The sequence below is a fragment of the Carassius carassius genome, chromosome 19, assembly GCF_963082965.1.
Source record: "Carassius carassius chromosome 19, fCarCar2.1, whole genome shotgun sequence".
In the NCBI taxonomy this organism is placed as follows: domain Eukaryota; kingdom Metazoa; phylum Chordata; class Actinopteri; order Cypriniformes; family Cyprinidae; genus Carassius; species Carassius carassius.
The window spans coordinates 29,243,918-29,265,205 of NC_081773.1; the positions used below are offsets into that span (position 1 = coordinate 29,243,918).

Below are 21,288 nucleotides of genomic sequence, written 5' to 3' on the forward strand. Positions count from 1 at the left end.
TATAAATAAATGACTGTTGATGTTTATATACATATAAAATACACACAGTATTTACATATTTTATACACACAGATAGATAGTTGATGGTTAACTAAGCGCCACAAATGTTGCACAAGACTAACCTTTCATTAATTACGTTCTGAAAATTTCGATTATCATCCAGTGTGGACAAATATTTCATGTTTAATCACTCTGACTGATATATGGATCTAGCACTGCTCATGTTAAATCTGTGCATAATACTGCTTTTTGTCTGCACCAATCACTATGGAAACCAAATTTAATATGACTGAAAAAAGCTGTACACCAAGACAGTTGCCGTATGGTAATGTCTGCGCTAGTGACAACCAAGCTGCAACAGTCAGTCCATCAGATATGAATGACTAACATGCTAATTGGCGCTGTCTGCTGCAGCTGGACCGATGCGCCAGTGACATTAAAACTGGCAGATAATTTGTTAGAAATCATAATTAGCCATCAGTTGTTAGCAAAGAGAATATTACTGTCCTCACCGCATCACAGTTTATGATTTACTGTTGATGTTTAGGACAGATCCAGACTGCCGCTGTGCATCTGTGCACGTGAAGCACTAGGGTTGAGTGAGGATCCATCATTCTCAGTCATTCTTCTAGCTGCTTCTTAAGGAGGATGTTCACTGCCTGCACTTGCAGCAGTAGTGGTAGTACAGAGACTATGATGCAAACACAAAATATCTAGATGTGCAGCAAAAAAAAAATGGAGTTAACAAGTCATATGACGTCCATCATGCATCACCAGTGTGACTCAGACCCTGATTAATGTTCAGTATACATCACCAGCAGCAGTACTGCATCACTACTGCAGCTAAAACAGATCGCTTTCAAGTTTCACATCGATTCTTCCATATCTAATCGGTTTGAGCACGAACGAGCACAATTAAAACAACCAATGTGCTAACAACTAACTAACAACAGCTAATAAATCTATACCAACAGCTAAAGAAAAAAGTCACTGATAAGTGAGCAAATAAAACAAACATCACAGGAGAAAATGAGAGCAACTATTATATAAATCAGTTGAACCAAAGCTAACTTTAATAAATATAGTCTCAGTTTTTTTTAAGAGCCCAATGAAGGTGAAACTCTAAAGATATAAAGGCAAACCATTCCAACGCTTTGGGGCCACCAATGAAAATACCCGGTCACCACTCAGTTTTAATCTTGCACTAGGGAGGTCTAAAATAATTTGGTTAGATGACCTTAGATTCCTTTGGGGTTTGTGTACATGTAAAATCAGTTAAATATAAGAGGATGCCAGATTATGGAAAACCTTGAAAACCCTGCTAAGTGCTAAAAATTTATATGCTGGTGTTTATGAAAACCCATCAATAATCTAATAAATTAAAACTAATTGTAAGCTATTTGCTCACACCCGCATACAAGGCATTACAGTAGTCCAATATTACAAAAATATAAAAGGTATGAATATGTTTTTCAAAATTGCTAGATGACAGAAACGGTCTACCTAGATGTAAAGTAATGTAATATCTACCTGTCTATCGTCTATGCATCCATTGTTCTTTTCGTCCATTCGTCCATCTATCTTTAACGAGGGAGGTGTGACAAAGTGGGGATCCAAAAGCAAGGCTTTAATAAGAGCGTAGTCAAACAGGCGTGGTCAACAACAGCAAACAAGGATGGCATTGGTTAGGCAAAAGAGTAATCCAGAAAATCAGGCAATGGTCAGGGCAGGCAGCAAAACAATAATAAACGAGAAAACAATCCAATAATTAAACACGAAGGCAAAGAAACAAGAGTAACTAGAAAGTACAGAAGAGATATACAACATTTAACCACCAGTAAATTCAGTGAAAGTGTGTGCTACTTTTAAAGTCCTTCTAATGTGAGACAGCTGTGAACTAATGATGAGATCTGATGAAAGACAGGTTACTGCAATTGATGATGTGTCCAGGCAGAGGATTATGGGAAATGGAGTCCGGGGTGAGTGCTAAAGGGTACAGGACGAGGTGCCTTCTAACAGAGCTCTAGAGATTGTAACGCTATCGTTCTGTCTATCATTCTGTCTACCTATGTGTAATATCTATCTATCATCTATCCATACATCTATCTGATGTTCTAACTATCATTCTATATAATGTCTTGAAATGTCTTTAAAAATTAAACGTTTTTGAAACTTAGTTCAAACAAGCCGATATTTAAACTTTGCTTTTTAATTAAAGCAGGAATTCATTTATTTGAATTTCAAAAAAAAAAAAAAAATTCCCAATTAGAAATGCAATTCTGCATCCATGCATCAATTCAAATTTAACACAAAAATTGTCAGGAGGTTTTAGGTTCCCACAAGTCAGTAATTATATATATATATATATATATATATATATATATATATATATATATATATATATATATATATATATATATATATAAAATAAAAAATAAAGAAGAGTTAGACTTCAAAAAAAAATCCACAATTAAACTTCTGGAACGCATTGAAACCCGGTGCGGGTCTCTCGCGGGATCATCCGGTGAGGTAATGCCTCGAAATGGTTGTGATGTTTGACAGAATCGGGTTGCAGGCAGCAAACTCTGCCGCCACTAGAAAGGGAACGTCATCAGATGCTCATCACAATAAATGCCACATCTCTATTCACACAGAGGACGCCACAGCAACCGCGCATCTGCCTAATATCCCAGATAAGAAACTGCTGCCGTTACACTTCTAATTAACATCGAGCAGCTCCCTCATGAGTAAATCTTCCTCTGAGCACGTTTTTTTTGTGGTAAACAATGAAGCGAGCTTGTTGATTATCAGCTGTCTGGAAACTCTTGACTGCTCGGGTTGTTCAGTTTGACTGCATTTCTCTGGCATGAATGACGGGTTTAGTCATCTTTGGGTGACACACACTCACTGTCTCAACCCACACAGACACCCGTCTAATTTTAGACTGCATGCACTCGGTCTGTGAGGTAGCTGCCAATCAGCGCTGGAGGCCTCCGTTTGAGCTCTTACATGACAGATGCTGAATATTAGGCTAATTGTGTGCTGCGTGGTATAACATATGTGATACACTCGTGATAAGGTAGTTATTATCTTACTAATGGGAGTTTTTATCTTGCGCATCAAGTATGGACACTTTTCACAGACTGTGATGATGCTCTTTTGACCAACATAATCAATCTCTCTGTTTTTTTATTTTTTGGAATGTCAGAAACACTTTCATGGAATTTTGATTTTCTTGGGGAAAATGAGAACACTATTTGTTGTAGTTGTAGAATGCAACATCCCTGTATCAGAATAAAATCCCATTCATTTTTTGTACAGATTGACAGATATAGTTTTTTGTGTTACTGATTATTTATATATTATTATGCTTAAGTGTAACCGATAGGCAGAGCCAAATGTATTTATTTTTTTATTTTTTACTACAACATTTAAATCAGTCATCACTTGACTAATATTGCATTAAGCAATCACAAAAAAATAATCAAAATCAAATAATTAATTAAAGCAACATTAAAATATTAAGTTACTTTACTTTTAAATAATGTAGTTTCTTGATTGTTGCATGCTATTTTCAAAGACTCACTAGATTGGACCAAACCAGATATTTAAGAATGAATAACCTTTAAATTGAAAAGGCATGCATGCCGTTTAAAAAATATCGGGCAAAAAATAAATAAATACATACATAAAATATATAAAAAAAAAGATTTGCCATTAGATCTGAGGTGTTATTATAGTATTATTACTAATTATACTATTATAGTATATTTTATATATTATATTTTATTAATATTTCAAATTTATTTGTATATTTTTATTTTAACTAGTATAATCTTTGTCATTTTATGTGCTTTTGCCATTTTTTATTTGCCATTAGTTTTTAATCATCATATTTATTTAACTTTAATTTATTAATTATTTAAAACGCATAAGGTAGTTTTTATAATGTAAATTTTTTATATAATAAAAATGTGTTATACCTTTTTACTAAAATAATTATGTTTCTACTCCGGTTCGTTTTTTAAATATAAATATTTCTATTTAAATTTAAATTCAGTTTTAATTTTAGTACTTCAACTTAGTTTTGGTTAGAAACAATAATAATTAAAACCACATTTTAAAATCAAACTTTGAAAATAGGTTAGAAATAAAAAATGTTTCTAAAGTAATATTCTTAGGAAAACTACTATTAAATGATATTTATTGTAAAAATTGCATTATCATACACATTTGTTTTATTTTTTATTATCTAATTTAAATACACACATATATTTATATATTATCAGCTGACATTAAAAAGTTTGAATAGCCCTTCACCTTTCTAATTTTGCTTGGGATTTTCTTTTGAAGTAAGAAGCAACAAATTGTTTATGTCTTTGTGCGTTATGAACGAGACAATTTCTTTTGTACCAGAAACATAAACAAGAGCTGCTTCAAAGATCTTCCCAGACATCACACTGAAGCACTTTACATATGAAAATACCAGAAGATCTATTGGAGAAAGTGAATGAATAATGAGAGCCTGTGTGTGTGTGTGTGTGTGTGTGTGTGTTTGAGGCTTGCGTAGACCCCCGACACTCTCAGCCTCCCAGCGCTTGTATTAAAGATGAAAGCCTCGCTTGCTTTGCGAGGTGCTGTGTGCATCGCTGTCTGTCAGAGAGCTCGGCTTCCTCCAATTTTTCGGTGGCATGGGGGAAATACAGACATAAATAAAATATAGTTTTATGAATAATTCAGGTGTGCATTGTGATTGACACGAGGGTGAAAGTACCTGATTATGCCACAGACGTGCGTGATTGGAATGAGCTCTCGAGCAGAGCAGATCAGCCGAGCTGCAAAGTTCAAACTCCTTCTCTGCATCTGTGTAAGATCGAATTACAGCCTGAGTGTGGAAATCAGACATTTCCAATCAGTTCCTTCCTTTCGCTCTACTGCCATTTTCAGCGTTTGGAAAATGTGCTTATTGAATTTGGCCTGTCTAGACCGCTGGATCTCATCCTTTTGTAAGAATTGGACTCCCATCATTTTTCAGATCTTCAAGGATGAAGGTGTTTCGTGCGTTTCACTTCCCAGCAGCATCTTAAAACAAAATAGGGTTAGTGTGAGAAAGGATATTATGAAAAATCCTTATATAATAAATATTAATGATTAAATTCAACAATATTTATAAATGATATATTTTAATATTGTTGTCAAATGTATATGTATATATATGTGTGTGTGTGTGTGTGTGTGTGTGTAAAGACCTCTATTCTATCTGTTTTCTTTTTATTTATTATATTATTTAAAAGCCCTTGCTACGTGTACTGTGTTAAAGCAAACTGAGACTTGTTATAGCACTTATATATCATTGCTCTTTTGTTGTTTTTGATTGCTTCCATTGTCCTCATTTGTAAGTCACTTTGGATAAAAGCGTCTGCTAAATGACTAAATGTAAATGTAAATAATTGTAATGTAATATTTATATTCTAATGTAATTATATATTCTTTAAGAAATATATCTTTATATTAACATATATATATATAATGTATATATATATATATATATATATATATATATATATATATATAAAAGCATTTACACCTTGGTAAAATTATAAACAAATAAATGTGACTCAATTATCTTAGAACTTAAAAAAAAAAATGTATGTACCTAAAACAATGATACTGTTTAAATTAATAAATTCAATTAAATTTTAGACACTATGCAATTAATAGTAACATTTTCTTTCCTGTTCTAAATAGTGGTAACTGCTTGGGAGAATCCACACAGGACATTTTAAGAAATTGATAAGCCTCAAGATAGATGTAGTTAGCTTAATAAACCAGTTTCTCAGCAGCGTAAGTTGTTATAGTTGGGTTAACTTCGAGAGCATTGAATGGGAGAGTATCATGTTCAAATGTTATTACCACAGCTGTTCTGAGATTATGTGTAGGCTGTTCATTGAAAAAAAGAGTGATTTACATAAAATTAAACAACAAAATATTTACATTTATTCATTTAGCACAGGTTTTTTTTCAGGATCTTAAAAATGAAGAGCACCACAGGAATTATTTTTGTCATATTAGTGCATTTATTAATGGTTGTGGACTAATTAAGTGCGTATAATGTGTGTGTGTACACTACATATGTCTACACACATGGGCAAACTCATACTTGCGTCATCATATACAGTCCAGGACAGCAGGATCATCATGTTACAGGAAGGGCAATGTTAGAATTTCTCTGGAAAAAAAAGAAAGAAAAAAAAGAACTGTTAATAAACTATAAATATGTTTTAGAAGGGTATTTACACACCTGCAAAAGATGTGGTAAGTCCAGAGAGACCAGCATCAGACATCAGCAGCTGTCTGTCTGTCCACTGCCTCACAGGTGTCCACTGCAGAGCCACATTTCTTTATTAACTGATGAATAAAAAAGAACATATGGGTAGTTTTTTTATTGTTTAATTCAGTTCAGTGTAACAGAGTATACAGTCATATATAGTTTTGGATTAGGCCAAGCTGAAACACTATTTCAGTTATTTCAATGTCAAATAAATAATTAAATACTTACCTAGTGCTGCTCTGTGAACCTTTTGAGATTTTTAGAGAAGTCATACTAGATTTTCTGAGGAGAGAAAATTATCAAAACCAGTTTTATGTACATTATGTGCAAATGACTCGAAAAATAGGCTAATAGCCTAACGTTACATGTACGTTAACATGGATGTGTAACTATTTAACAAACGTAAACGACAACAATAATTTAGAAAAGTTAAAGAAAAGAGTTACAATGAATAAACGTAAACATCATGCGTAAACCAAACTAACGTTAATAATTATTGTTTGTGACCTTGTGTTTGTGGTCTCCATTTCGTCCCACAAAGTGCATTAGACTCGTAAGCATCGCGGCTATTAAATTAATGGTTAAAACAAACATTTTAAATAAAAAAAACATACAGTCTTATGTGTCAGTGTAGGAATTAGTATACAAATAATAATTCTGTTTATTTATTTCGGAGTCTTTACTCACCTGGCGCAGCGGTTGTTTCTTTGAGGAAAGGAGCCGTTACTGTATTTGAAATCGCTCAGGACGCCAAACCTCATGCATTTTCTTCTTGACAACAGCTGAAAAAAATTTCTGAATAATTTAAACTTATTTTATTAGGCAAATTAAAAAAAATCTAAATATTACTTTTGTACCGATTGTTATAATTAGAGTATTTTTTTAATTAAATTAATGCGTTGAGTCATTTAGTTCAGTTTGCTTTAGAGTTTCAAGGTAAACTATCCACCTTCAAATTATTTAACATTTAGCCTATTTAAAAAAAAAATCATTTTAAGTTATTGCAGTATTTTAATTATGGAGGAAATTAATAAATAACAATAACAAACATGGTGTAGCCACTAGATGCCTGTTTGCTTGTATATATTCCCTTTTGCTGAGAACAGTGTTTTCAGAAATAATTGTAACATTTTAGTCGGATGTACTGGCTGTTTAGAAGATTTTGTATGTCCTTTTGTTATTTTATTTATTTATTTATTTTATATTTTGACAGAACAAGTGTGAAGATTTTTACAAACATTTTTATTTTATTTTTTACATGGAAAGTGCCAAAAAAATTCATTGTTCCATCACATTCCTAAAAAGTAAATATTAATAATAATAATAATAAGTCAAATTTAATTTGTCACATGAATCTCTGGGTTCTTCCGGATGCTGGCTTTTACAAGTGAGATCTTCCAGGAACCACTTTAATGTTAACAGAGCTTACAGTAACCCTTTTTTAAAATGAAAGTTCCTCCAGGAACCTCCAGAAAACTTTGAGGTCTCAGTGTAATGAAAGGGTGACTCCAGAACCTCAGAACTGGGAACAAAGTGCTTCAAGGATCCAATGAGTTCCTACACGAACTGCAAAGACTATAATCGTTCCTCCAGGAACCATATTATGAGAAAAAGAGCTTTGAGGCACTTAAAATACATTTTAAGGTTCCTGGAGTACTCAAAAGGATACCTGAGGCACCTTTAGTTTTTTACAGTGTATACACTCTTGATTTTTACAGTTTATTTGTCCATTACAGGGTGGACATTTTAAATCAGTCTGACTACAGTAATTGCTTTACAATTATGAATGCACTGAGAAGTTTGCAGATCTCATTACTGTATGCAAATGCATTAGTTATGCAACAGAACTATTGGTAAGAAGCAATACACACTTATTTCAGCAAAAACGTCACCCAGATATCATTTATGTGAGATGTTTTTAACTTCAAAAGGTTGCTTGCAGCTGAGTCCTCTATCCATTATATTACTTTCTCCAGTGAAGAATACATCTTATCTGAATCAGGAGAGAAATATGCAGAAATCAAAGTCTTAAAAACAGTTCTACATTAATATGTTGTTGGATTTTGATGTGAGACGACAACAGGGGAAGGACTTTTTTTTTACTGTAGGAAGCGTTATTATGGACTTGTATTTGGCCAGAAGTGATGGTTTTACGTTAAAATGTCTTGATGATTGATTTGTTTCTTACAAACATGCAGCTTTTGGGTTTATAAGATATTAACTGATGGACTGGAGTGGTGTGGATTACTTGTGGATTATTGTGATGTTTTGATCAGCTGTTAAGACTCTTATTCTGACGGCACCCATTCACTGCAATAGATGCATTGGTGAGCGAGTGATGTAATGCTATGTTTCTCCAAACCTGTTCTGATGAAGAAACAAACCCATCTAAAGCTTGGATTACCTATGGCTGATTACAATTTTTTTTTTTTTTTTTTTGGGTGAACTATTCCTTTAAAATGAGAACACATGGCTTATAGCAGTGGAATTTGGGCGAATTTAACATAGAAAGCGGTGCTTTCAAACACAGATCCTGGATCAGACTCCATATGCCAGTCATTTGAGTTCACAGCTTCAGTTTGCACACAGCGACTGATGGAAGAACAGTGTGTTTTTTTTTCCACTGCTGTTCTGGAGAAGATCAATGCGAGCTGCAGCAGTCAGCTCCGTGTGCTGGGTACTGAATAGCATCCAGATATGTCTTCCTTCTTTCATGTGTGTGTGCGTGTGTGTTAGAGAGAGTGTGCGTGTGTGTGTGTGTGTGTGTGTGTGCTGATGTCTACAGCCTCAGGCAACAGCAAGTTAACAAATGTACAAAGCGGGAATGAAGCCTCATTTCCCTAAAGCACCCAATGTAGTAGAGCGACTATTTAAATGGGCTCCTTTGTTTCTAATTGTGTTCTGCTTTCTTTCTTGTTCTGCAAAAAAATAAAAAAATAAAAGTCCTGCACTTACGGTTTACTTAGTAAACCATCTTTTAATGAGAGCTGCTCAACCAAAATGATCTTCACACCACAACAGTAAAGATTTATTAGCTATCTGTGTATGTTTATTGGGATTGCACCTTTTGTAGGTCTCTGAATCACTGACTCTTCAGTGAAAATGGATCTAAAGACATAACAGAGCAATATTCAGTGCAGTAAAATAGGAAAATAGACTATAATTATCACAAGAGTGTAGTTTATGTCCCATTATATTGCGTATCAGTTGTGTTGTATCATTTTAACTATGCAGCAAATGTAGCATGCCGTAACAGCATATGTTAGGTTAGCTCAATCCACGTTCAATGATACTAAATTGCTTTTGCCTCTCAAGCAGCTTACAATGAATCTTTTTTCTAATGAAATTAATGTATGTCGATACAACCCCTCACCTTACTACAAGAGAGAGTGTCATGTTTAAACAAATGCTAATAAATGTTAATAAATATATGATGCATTCCATGGCTAATCGTTGTATTAGCTAATGGCATTAAATAAATACATTTACATTTATGCATTTAGCAAATGGTTTTATCAAAAGCAACTTACAGTGCATTCTGGCTATATTATATATATATATATATATATATATATATATATATATATATATATATATATATATATATATATATATAATTAAATAACTTGCAACTATGAGTGCATTACATAAAATCAAAAATTGTTAAGCATTTATACAAATATCATATTGAAATATTTGCAGTGAGACAAATAAATTCAAATGAATTATTTTCAAACTTTCTATGCATCAAAGAATCCAGAAAATATGGTTATAGTTATATTTTAAAATAAAACAGAAATCCATTGTTTTCATTTTTCAATAATATTTAAAAAACATTACAGATTTTGCTGTATTTTTTATCAAATAAATGCAACCGTGTTGAGTATATAAGAGACTTCTTGCAAAAATATTGAAAACCATTATATAATCCAAATGAAAGACTACACATATACAGTATTAATTTGTTTTTAAGATGAAATGTGACCACACATAATCTTGGTTTTAAGTGTCTAATTCTTATTTATATTTATTCATTGTTTATAGCAAATTACAGTCTCTAAACACATTGTAAGATCTGTGAAGACAATTTCATTAGCCTTTTTTTTTATTATTTAAATGGATCTCTTTGCATGGACAACAAGGCTTCCCTTTAGGGGATACCGTGGTAAACCTCACTGTATAATTTGCATGCTTTGAGTAGGTTTGCTTTATGAATGCTTCCCGTGACCTTTTACAAACATATTCTTCTTCTTTTGGCATTTTCATGCTGTTATTCAGAGGCCTGTGACTATTCCTAACACTGATGTGGAGTTTGGAATATATCAAGTCTGCGTTTATGTTTACTCACACAGACACACATCGGCAGAATGACATCACCCTCAGATATATAATTATACCAGGATACAGTTCCTGCAGATGAGACCTGGCGGCGCTCTCAAGGTTGCTCTTTATGGCTCGGCGTGAAATGATTTATAAGGTTAAACACAGGTTTTGCCGTGTTTTGGGGAAGCTACTGGACCTTCTCATAATTTATAGTTAAACTAACAGTCAAGATACTCTTTTTTATAAAAAGCAAACACTAAGTTACTAACAAAATCAGCAGTATTTAGGCAAAAAAACACAGAGAATGTCAATACTGCATAAACTGTGATACTAACTGGAAAACATCCTAAATGTATATTATGGAGTTGTACAAACTGCAGGAATTAATGAAATATTTTGTTCACACTTTATTTTAAGGTCCAATTAACTATGCTCTGAATAAGCTCCTAATTTGCAGCTTATTAATAGTTAGTAGTTAGTTGTTAAGTTTAGGTATTGGTTACACTGTAAAAAACAAAACAAAAAACTTTGACATTTACGGTAAAATACCGTCAGCTGTGGTTGCCAGAACTTCACCGTAAAAAAATATGGAAGCAACATTTTTGTTTTTACAGACTTAACTTAAATTCACAATAATATACAGTATTTTATTAACTGATGTTTAATAAACAGTTAATATACCAACATAGTGAAGTACTAATATCTGTTTTGAACCATTGAACCACTGTAATGCACTGATAACCACAAAAACTGGTGGTGATGAGAAGCTCACGATGTACCAAAGCTCATCACAGACAGCTTTTTTATGAGCTGAGGAGGGCAGTACTCGATTTATGGTTTGCACATCTCAACTGCGTTGTTGTTGTTTTTTTGATTACGTTATTATATTTTCGCCCAGCTCTTTATATCGTTGAATGTATATAAATATGTCCAAATTTTTCTGCATAAATATAGTATACTGGTGAAGAGTGATGTACTATAGCAAATCTCAACTGCTAGATTGCTCGTATCTTCACAAAATGTAATCTATACTGTCATCCAGCTCTAATCTGCTAAACGTGTGAATATAAGGCATGAAGATATTAAGATATTATAAACATTAAGATCATGGTTTTCTGTTAAGCTGCTTTCAACCGATGTCTATTGTGAAAAGCACTACACAAATAAATCTAAATCGATTAGACTAAACTCTAATAAGCATAAAACACATAATATTGAGTATAATACTTCATTATAATAAGTATATTTAACATAATTTCTATGCAATACAATAAAGTTGCTCTTAAAGCAACTTTTTTTCATATAAATGTGTTTTGTCCCTGTTTTACACATTTAGTTAAAAACAAGAGAAAATATAATAAAATATGCATAAAATACACTCATGTTAAGTTGTTCTTCTAAATTTTGTTCTAATCATTATTAGATATTTTTTACTGATAACAGGATTTTTTGCAGTGCATTTTATGCTGTTTTAGTATGTATCAAATATGAGTCATCTTAAAGGGCTGCCTCATCATGCTGTCTAAAGCCCATCTATGATGCTATAGAGTGCCACCTACCTCTGTAGGCTGCTGACTGTGTTTTGGAACAGAGCCTTTGTGTTCATTCCTCGGCTCTTCCTCCCTCCCCCTCTCTAATTCCCTCCCTGTCTGCGCTCTTACATGCTTTTTCTGTCTCTGTCTCTCTCTCTGGCTCCAGTGAGACTGTGTGTTCACTGTACTTTGCGGTTGCCCTGGCTTTCCCTCTCGGCAGGCTGCAGTACGAGACCGAAAGAGAGAGACTCACTCGCCTGTCATCCACTGATCTGACCCCTTCTTCTGTGGACCAAACACCCCTGGACGTCTAGCAGCAAAACACCAAATTACTGCAACATAAAAGAGCAAATGCAGTTCATTGGAGTAAACATGGAAGGAATAGTTTAGATAAAAATGAATGTTCTTTTATTATTTACTCACTCTCATGGTGTTCTAAAATGCATTTGATGTTTTTTAGTGGAGCACTTAAGGTGAAGAACATTTATGCAGCTTTTTTTTTATTATTTGAATTGCAATATTGAGATATTTCCAACTTGAAACACAATTGATATGTAAGGACTGCCCTCGACTAAGGATTTTTCTGGTAGACTAGTAGTCGTTCTTTTTAAGCATTAGTCGACTAATCACATGTTTATTAATAAACCATTTAAATCATTTTAATGAGACTTTAATTGCCTACATATCCTAATAAGCGCTCAAGCACACGCATAAAGCTTGCCACATTGCACCGCAGAAGAAATTATTATGAACGTGTCGGGGGAAAAACAGTAAGGAGAATATTTGTTTTCCATTTGAATTGATTTCTTTGAAAGTATATATTTCACTCTCTATAGATATATTTTGAATGTCTGTAAGGCAGAGATATACACAGAGTTCTGTGTTTAAGTTCAGAGAGACCGAGACGGCAGAAAGCGCATCCTGTTTGCTATTTTTTTTTTTTTTAAAGGTTGTTGTTATTGTGAGTGCACATAGATAAACTTAGAATCTTTACCGATTTTAAAGATGTGTTACTCATATCTGTATGACCAAAAATGAGGGAGTATTTTAAGATCTGTCCTGCTGTGAGCTACTGTTCACACTCTTCACAGACACTTGAAAAGCACACATTTCTTCTAGGTTAACATTTGATTGAGCGACCTTGTAAAGTTGCTAATACTTACATATTTCAGATGATAAGCCATATTTAAGAAGGATAAATGATAGGTGAGTGTTTGGATGTGCTGCCTAATGTACTGTATTACCATAGACTAGCTGTTAACGATCTGTCCATCACAGACTGCGTGACTTCCCTGGGGAATTTGTTTTTCTTCTGCAACTAAGTGACTAATAAAATTAGTCAACTATTTTATATATATATAAGCTTGGCATAACTACAAAAATATTTATTATAAAAATAAAAACTTATTAAATTTACATTACATATTTCATAGAGAAACAGAACATTCAATGAGAACTAAATGAGTTTATCCGTTGGATTATAAAATGTGGTTTTTGTATTGAATATGTTTAGAAGTGTCAGGTGAAAAAGTGGGATTTTTAATGTCAGTTCTGGGGTGGGAAATGTTATTATATATATATATATATATATATATATATATATATATATATATATATATATATATATATATATATATATATATATATATATATATCTTTTTCAGCATACACACATGAATTGCTTGCAAAGAGACAATCGTCCTGAGTTAAGTAATTTTGATGTCATATTGACTTCATCCAATTTCAGATGTACATGAAACAGTATTAACTTCTGTTGAATTCACACACCCTCTGGGTTTGATTATCGGCATGACTCACACAAGATCTTCCAGCCATCTGGAGTGCTGGGGGAAAAAGGCATACTGAACTGAACTGTATGACTCAGTGTGCTGATTTCCCAGGCCTGAGGGCAGGCGGAGGTTAGTATGGTGCTAATTACAGACCACAGAACTACTAGCATCCTATAAAACATTCATAAGGGACGCCTAGACTACAGAATGAGGGTGTCGAGATTCAAAAGCCCTGCACTGAAGAGAAAACTCAAAGGTTACAGCTTTGACAGGTTCAAGGCAGAGATGTGTTACTTTCTGACGGTCACTGTGTGAAGATACAAGTTGTTTTGAGCACCATCCACAGGCCTCTCAGTGACACACTTCTGGTTTTGTTCTTCGAGTTCAAACAGAGCCTAGAAACAACATTATCTGTAAAGCGCTCGTAAACTTTAATCACTGCCGCTGAGTCATCGCTTTAGGCACTGAATGAGTAGTTCATATGACGTATGTTTTTTTCTCTCTCTCATTCTGTCAGTCAAGACTTGGCTTATTGTTCTTTCTCCAAAGTTTATCAGCAGTACTACCACCAGAAAATAGCATGCTAAAAGCCATCCAGTTATTACAAAGCGCTTTTAAATTCCTCAGGCGGCAGAAATAATGACTTTTTTTTGGCTCCGGCCTTCCATTTTTCATGCCACCGTCACAGTCAATGATTTGATTTGAAACCAGACTGCTCATTTGCATATGGCCTAAATATAGTCAGAGAACGTCTATGCAAACAAAGTGCAATATATTTACATTTTCGCTATATTTCTCATATGCATGAAATCACAAAATAGGACATGAATATAAGCGTTCGAGCAATACAGTCACGGTCTGTTACAAAACCCAGTGAGCTGCTTTCTCCAAACCATCCTGAGACCTCTACATACACAGCATTATACAAATTACTTATGTGCGTCATTAAATAGCATATGCAATAAAGTGCACAAGATTTTGTTGTTTTATGATATGATAATTTGACGTTTGTGATGTAAATGCATCACGACAATTTTTTTTTTAAATCAGACATTGTTGCAGTTTTTTTTTTGTTTTTATATAATTTTTATAATATTTTCTCATTTTTATTTATTTATGATTTTATTTTATTTTAAATTGTAAGATTTTTTCTGTACAAAACTGGTCTTAAGTTTCTACTTGTTTTAGAAAGCAGCAAGAAGAAATGTTAAGTGTAAATACATTTAAAAAATATAAAATATTCAATTGAAAAACAAAAACAAGGGTTTTGCTAAAAAGTCTAATAAAGGAAGACTTTAAACAGATTGCATAATAAGTATTTCAATAGATTTCAATAGCTGATTATTAATAAATCAATATTTTTATCTACACTTCTCAGTATTGAATCAACTCTACCTATACATTTATAATCAACATTTGTTTCACCTTGTATACCATCCTGGATTTGTTCACTGGGCACAGCGAAATGCATTATGGGATTGACTTGTGCACCAAGAATACATGCTTAATCTTAAAAAGCAACATAATCATGCATTTCAGAACAGCATTCCCGCTGTGAGGACTTAAAATGCTACCCACGTAGGCAGCTCAATAGGTTTTGGAACAGAGCCTCAGTGTGTGTGTGTGTCGACCACCAGTCATATGTTTTGCATCTTTACATAATGGAGCTCCTGGTACGATATCCCATAAGAAAGAGAGGGAATAGAAATTAGATATGACTGTTATACAATAGGCAGCATTCCAAGATGGAGAGGAAACGAGAGGGAATAATTAGATTTTTCTGGTGAAATCAAGCACTGAGCCATTCATGGCTGTCTGTTCTGCTCTCTAATGGGTCACGGACCCGCAAGGCCATAGATTCGAGTCAGGATAAACATTTTATAAGGAAGGAAATGAAGTATTCAATCATTTACAGTGGAGAAGAAGAAAGCAAGAATGTGCTACTGTAATGCTGCAAGTTTCTCAATGTCAGAAAATGCTTTTAATGGTTCGTTTTCCACAAATCAGATGGTAACATAGAAGCGCTATGCTGTCTCTCAAGACATTTTCCAAAAGAAAACCTGCTCCAGGATAAATCCATCAGCGGCCAGAAACCCAGTCAGAGCACCGATTTAAACCTTTATTAAATCCAAAACACACATTCAAGAGCTTTCCTCCTGAAGCCAGCTGCCTTTCCACTGAAACAGTTTAAACACACTATGAAATCTGTTATAGGTGGGATTAAGCAAAATGAGCGATTGGTGCTTTAATATTCTTTCTTTGAAGGATTTGTTGATTCAGATTCTTCTCATATCATATTAAAGTTCAGCAAGTGGAAATACAGTACTATTAGCGGGAATTAGATAGGCTTAAAATGAATAATTACAGCAGGAATCAGGCTTTCTGTTGCAGAGAGGTATTAGCTGTTTGCCACATTTTTAATTGCTGGACTTTACTTATTACTCGAGAGAGTCTCAGATTTAGCTTAATTACAGGAGGTCCGAATGCCTTGTAGAGCTTTCACTGCAGCGGCTGTCACACAACACTGCAAAACTGTTTTGACACTGCATTTATTCCACCTCTAATAGCTGGATGACCACACTCTCTGTTTGTGTTTCTCTGTGCCGAGTGAAAGGATTTCCTGAAGCAAGAACTCTAATGCTGCTAACATTGATAGCTCCACAGCTCTACTCCCAGGAGCTTTCCAGACTAATTTAGATGCACTCTTAACCCAAATTCCCGCTTTATTTACTGATCACGTGACGGGTCGGGTGAATTATATCACAATATTTTTCAGCCTGTTTGAGATATTGATGATATTTATGTATATCCATGGAAATGATTCATTCAGAAGAACCGTTTCAACCAAAAAAGCTATTGTTCACAAATAGTCTATAGATTCCAAGTGATTCGAGCAAGAAGTAAAATACGGGAAAATTTTATGTAATTCATATGCCCCAATAAAACAATAAATAATCATAAAAAAAAACAAATTATTATTATTAAATATTTTCATATATATGAAAAATGCCACATAAAATAAGTCTTTGAACATTCTGTTATGGCACAAATAAATCACTGAATCAGAGTTTTGAATCAGTTCACTGAAATAATCAGAGAAATGAATTGAACAGCTCTAACACAGTTTTTGTGACTAAAGTTTAAATGAAAGAAGCCTTCAGATTTGTTTTTGAAAAGCATGAGACAAGAAAGGATCACAAACAAGTCAAACCATATGGCTGGATAAAAAAAATAAAAACAATCATGATATTTTAAATCAATTAGTAAGTTCTGCTGAAATTATGTCATGAATATTGGATAAAGTCAAACCTAAAAACCTCTCTTTTTGTATTAATTTTGTATTTTTTTTTGTTGTTGTTGTTGTTGTTGTTGAAATGCAACATAAAATAGTTAGAATAATAATTATTAATGTGGTGATGTTTGTTTGTGGATCATCCAGGTACTCAAATTCTCCATAAATAAAACCCACTTCATCTCATTTGATTATTCAAACAGATTGCTCTTATTCTAAAATCTGATTGGTTGAGGCACATTTAAAACCCGTGTCTGTGCATCAACAGACTCTGAATTCTGTATTAATGCAGTGAATCATATTGTTGGCAGCCGTTGACAACTAGCATTTTGCTTATCAAGCACCTACATTAATTCTCATATTAAGAAAATGTTGCACATTTCTTAAAAAACATCCTTGCCCTCTAATAATCAGAAACATTTACATACCATTTAAAAGTATGTTGTTCTTTTAAAATAAAATTGATCAAAAGTAACAGTATAGACATTTTTTATGTTACAAAAGGAAGAAATCTGCTTTTAACATTGACGATAAAAATAAATGTTTTTTGTGCAGCAAATCAGCATATTAGAATGATTTCTGAAGGATCGTCTGACACTGAAGACTGGAGTAATGACGCTGAAAATACAGCTTTGCATCACACTAATTAATTTCATTTTACAACACATTCAAAAAGAAATCAGTTATTTAAAATTGTAATAATTTTTCACAATATTACTGTTTTTACAGTTTTTTTTTATTAAATAAATGCAGCCTTGTTGAGCAAAAGCGAACTTCAGAAACATGTAGTGTATACACAGTAAATACCAGCTGATGCATTTCTACCATCACACTGTATATTCAATTACAGCATCCAGCTCTGATGTTTAATGTGTTCGAATGCGAGACTGCCTGTGAGTCACACCCCCCGCCTGGAAAGGAGTATTTATGAAGCACAAGTGCAGCACAAGTTCATTAGCACAAATCCCATTGAGCCCAAGTGTGTGTGTGTTTGACTGTTAATATGAGTGTTTTTGGCTGCTTTCTGGTTGCCCTCATTCACCTCTACAGATTATGGTGCTGTGCCTGCTATCGACTGTCTCTCCGCTGTCTGTTTTCCCTCTCTCTCTCTCTCTCTCTCTCTCCCTCCCTCTCATGATGGTAAAAATATCTGCAGACAGCAGGAACACAGGCAGAGCTCTCTCTCTCTCTCTCTCTCTCTCCCACCCATGTGATCTCTCAGGCAGGCGTCGCTGTGCACAATCTCCAGCCCTCCGCCGGCTGCGGCTAATGAGTCTTTGTGTGGCTCGAGCGACTGAGAGCGAGTCTTCGGTCTGCTTTAGACCGGAGTGCATGCTAACAGCAGTGGAGACCGGTTTTACCTCTCTCGCCCCGGTCTCCTCTCGAGTCCAAGTGCAATGGAGGTCCTTCATTCAGACTGTCTCATCTGGCTCTGAACGGTGTGAGAGAGGAGAGTAAAGCAGCAGCGGCGGACACAGGTTGGTGCATTTTGAAGTGAAGCATGACTCGTGCACTGTGTTTCTGTTCTGATGTGTCACGCACGGCCTGATGGGAAATCTGAGGTCAGCTGCTGTTAGCGCTCGCTGCTGCTTTGACCTGCACTATATGAGATGTTAATAGGAATGTGTTAACTTGAAGAGATTTTCATATTGTAACGTGGTAGATTCATGTCCCAAACCAGTAAAGAAGAGGAACTTGTTGTCAAGGGGCTTTATGTGTAATCTGTACATCACTTCGTTGTCTGTTTATTATATAAAAAAATATCTCAACTATATATATATAGAGAGAGAGAGAGAGTGACTTGTTAGTTGTTTGAATAATCTTTTGGTCAGCTTCCATCAAGTTTCAAATAAGAAGTGAAAATTATCAATTGAAATGTTAAAATGAAGCACCTTTTATTTGTAAAATGAAATGTATAGATTATCCTAAAATATTTATTTCCATATGAATCTTTTTTTACATATTCAATTAAATATAGATTATCTTAAAATAGTTATTACCACATGATGTCTTACTAAATAAACTTATTTTTATTAAATATAGATTATCCTAAAATGTGTATTATCACATAGTTGTTTTAATGTAATTTATTTTATAGATTAAATATATTACAATCATGTGATATTATATATGTAAACTTTTTTTCCATAAATTATTAAATATAGATTATCCCAAAATATGCATTTCCACAAATGTATAGATTATATTCAACAATCTAAGATTATACTATGTAAATCTTTATTTCACAGATTAAACATATTAAATATGAATTATGCCAAAATATGCATTAATACATGATTGAATTCATATAAAAACCTTTTTTATTTTATTTAATATTACCACATTACTGTATTAACATATAAACCTTTTTTAGAAATTCAATGTGATAAATATGGATTATGCCAAATTACATATTACTAGAGGATTGCATTTTTACACAAATAATCTTTTTCTGTTGAATTTGAAGAAAAAACAACTATATTCTTATATGCGCATTGTGTGATATAGCATGTCATATCGTGATAAAAGATTGTGGTCATCCAGCCCAACCCACTATAGGTCTCCTCATAACACTCATCATCTGGGGCCAAGAAGTATTGATGGCTGTAAGTTGTCAGTGCTGCATTGACAATGCTGAAGTACTGTACATGTGCATTTGTACATGTGTATGTCCGTATTGTACAGAGCTCCTTCGGGGAGTGGCTGTTTTTGTCTCTGCTGGCTTCTGCTGCAGGATTTTTACTTGTAACATGCTGCAAGTGTGCTGTGGAAAACTACAGCAGCTAAAGGGAGAGAGAGAGAGAGAGAGAGAGAGAGAGAGAGAAAGAGAGAGAGGAGAAATAACTAGTACTGACTACTCCTGTTACCTCAGGTTAGCCGGAGATGTCATGACGATTCATTGTGTCAAGAAATGGGAAAAGTTGCTCCTCTGGCTGTAGTCCTGATCGTGAGCGTGGGATCTTCAACATCGACCGCTTTGAAGCTGCAAGACGCATCTGCTGTATAAAAATACAATACTAATGTCATGAAATGTTGCAGCATAAGTGCAAACCCGAATCGTATTCCTAAATGATTATTTTTTTTACAGTCATTTCACCAGTGAATTCCCTCTGATTACAGTTGTGGCATTGCATGAGCGTTTATTTTTTAATCTTGTGTGTGTGTGTGTGTGTGTGTGTGTTCGGTAGATGCTCCACAAATGAAAAAAAAAGCAAAATGACTCTCAAATGTGAAATTCACTATTTGTGTGAGTGTATTAGCGTCTCCATGGCAACTGCTTTGGTATCGCAGAGCAGCGCGACATCCGCTGAGGACAGAAAATGCGAATGGATTTTCAACAAGGGGAACTAATTATGATGATTACGAGAAAATTGACTTACATTGTGTCTCCGAAACTAGAGGAGCCATTTCCAATTATTGCGAACCTCCCGCATCTCGCCGGACTGCTGTGGGATTCAAACGGGTCCGGGGCTTAGATCAAGGGAAATTTTTGGTGCTTTCAGGAACGATGTTTCTCCATGCTGTCCTTGAAAGCTTGGAAAGTGTGTAATGGGAAAAAAATATATAACAGTTAGTACTATTCTTATTCATCTCAAAACCACTTTTTCTTTTTAACATCAAGCAGACAAGATGGCTAAATCTACCTGAATCACACAATTACACAGTAATTTCAGGTATCATGTAGGAATCACAAATGGTGTTCATTATGTTCTTAATGCTGGTTAAAGGTTGTCTTGAGCTATAGTCAAACTTGCATCTCTCTCTACAGTTGTGCACTAATCGATAACTTCAGTTAATTCAAAAGTGGCACCCGATATACAAATAGAAATCAGTCTAGTAGATTACTTTAAAATCCCTATCCAAACTTTAAATAATTCTTTTTTCGAAGTTGTAAATAAAACAAAGATTATTGGAGTACGTTTTACAAGAAAATATTTTTTCAGTCTTTCTTCTTCAAAAGAACTCATGAGAAATCATTGGTTAAAAACTGTGGGAACCAATTTTTTCAGTTATTATTAG

At 34.0% G+C, this 21,288-nt stretch overlaps 1 protein-coding gene and 1 long non-coding RNA gene across 3 annotated transcripts in view; one reads left to right on the plus strand and one right to left on the minus strand.

Annotated features, from left to right (window-relative positions):
• Positions 1-21,288, plus strand: part of LOC132095528 (cysteine/serine-rich nuclear protein 3-like) — a 44,346-nt gene that overhangs the window by 9,276 nt on the left and 13,782 nt on the right. Inside the window, exon 1 of one of the 2 annotated variants that reach the window (XM_059500617.1) lies at positions 18,502-18,746. The exons of the other annotated variant lie outside the window; for it this stretch is intronic. The gene's annotated coding sequence lies outside the window, so the exon portion shown is untranslated. Of the gene's footprint in view, positions 1-18,501; positions 18,747-21,288 lie in introns of those variants that run through there. 2 annotated transcript variants of the gene reach the window in all.
• On the minus strand, positions 4,781-20,869 carry LOC132095529 (uncharacterized). The gene is made up of 3 exons (XR_009422455.1): positions 20,649-20,869; positions 20,136-20,267; positions 4,781-5,082 (listed from the first exon to the last, which is right to left on the minus strand). It is a non-coding gene; the product is annotated as an uncharacterized LOC132095529 (long non-coding RNA).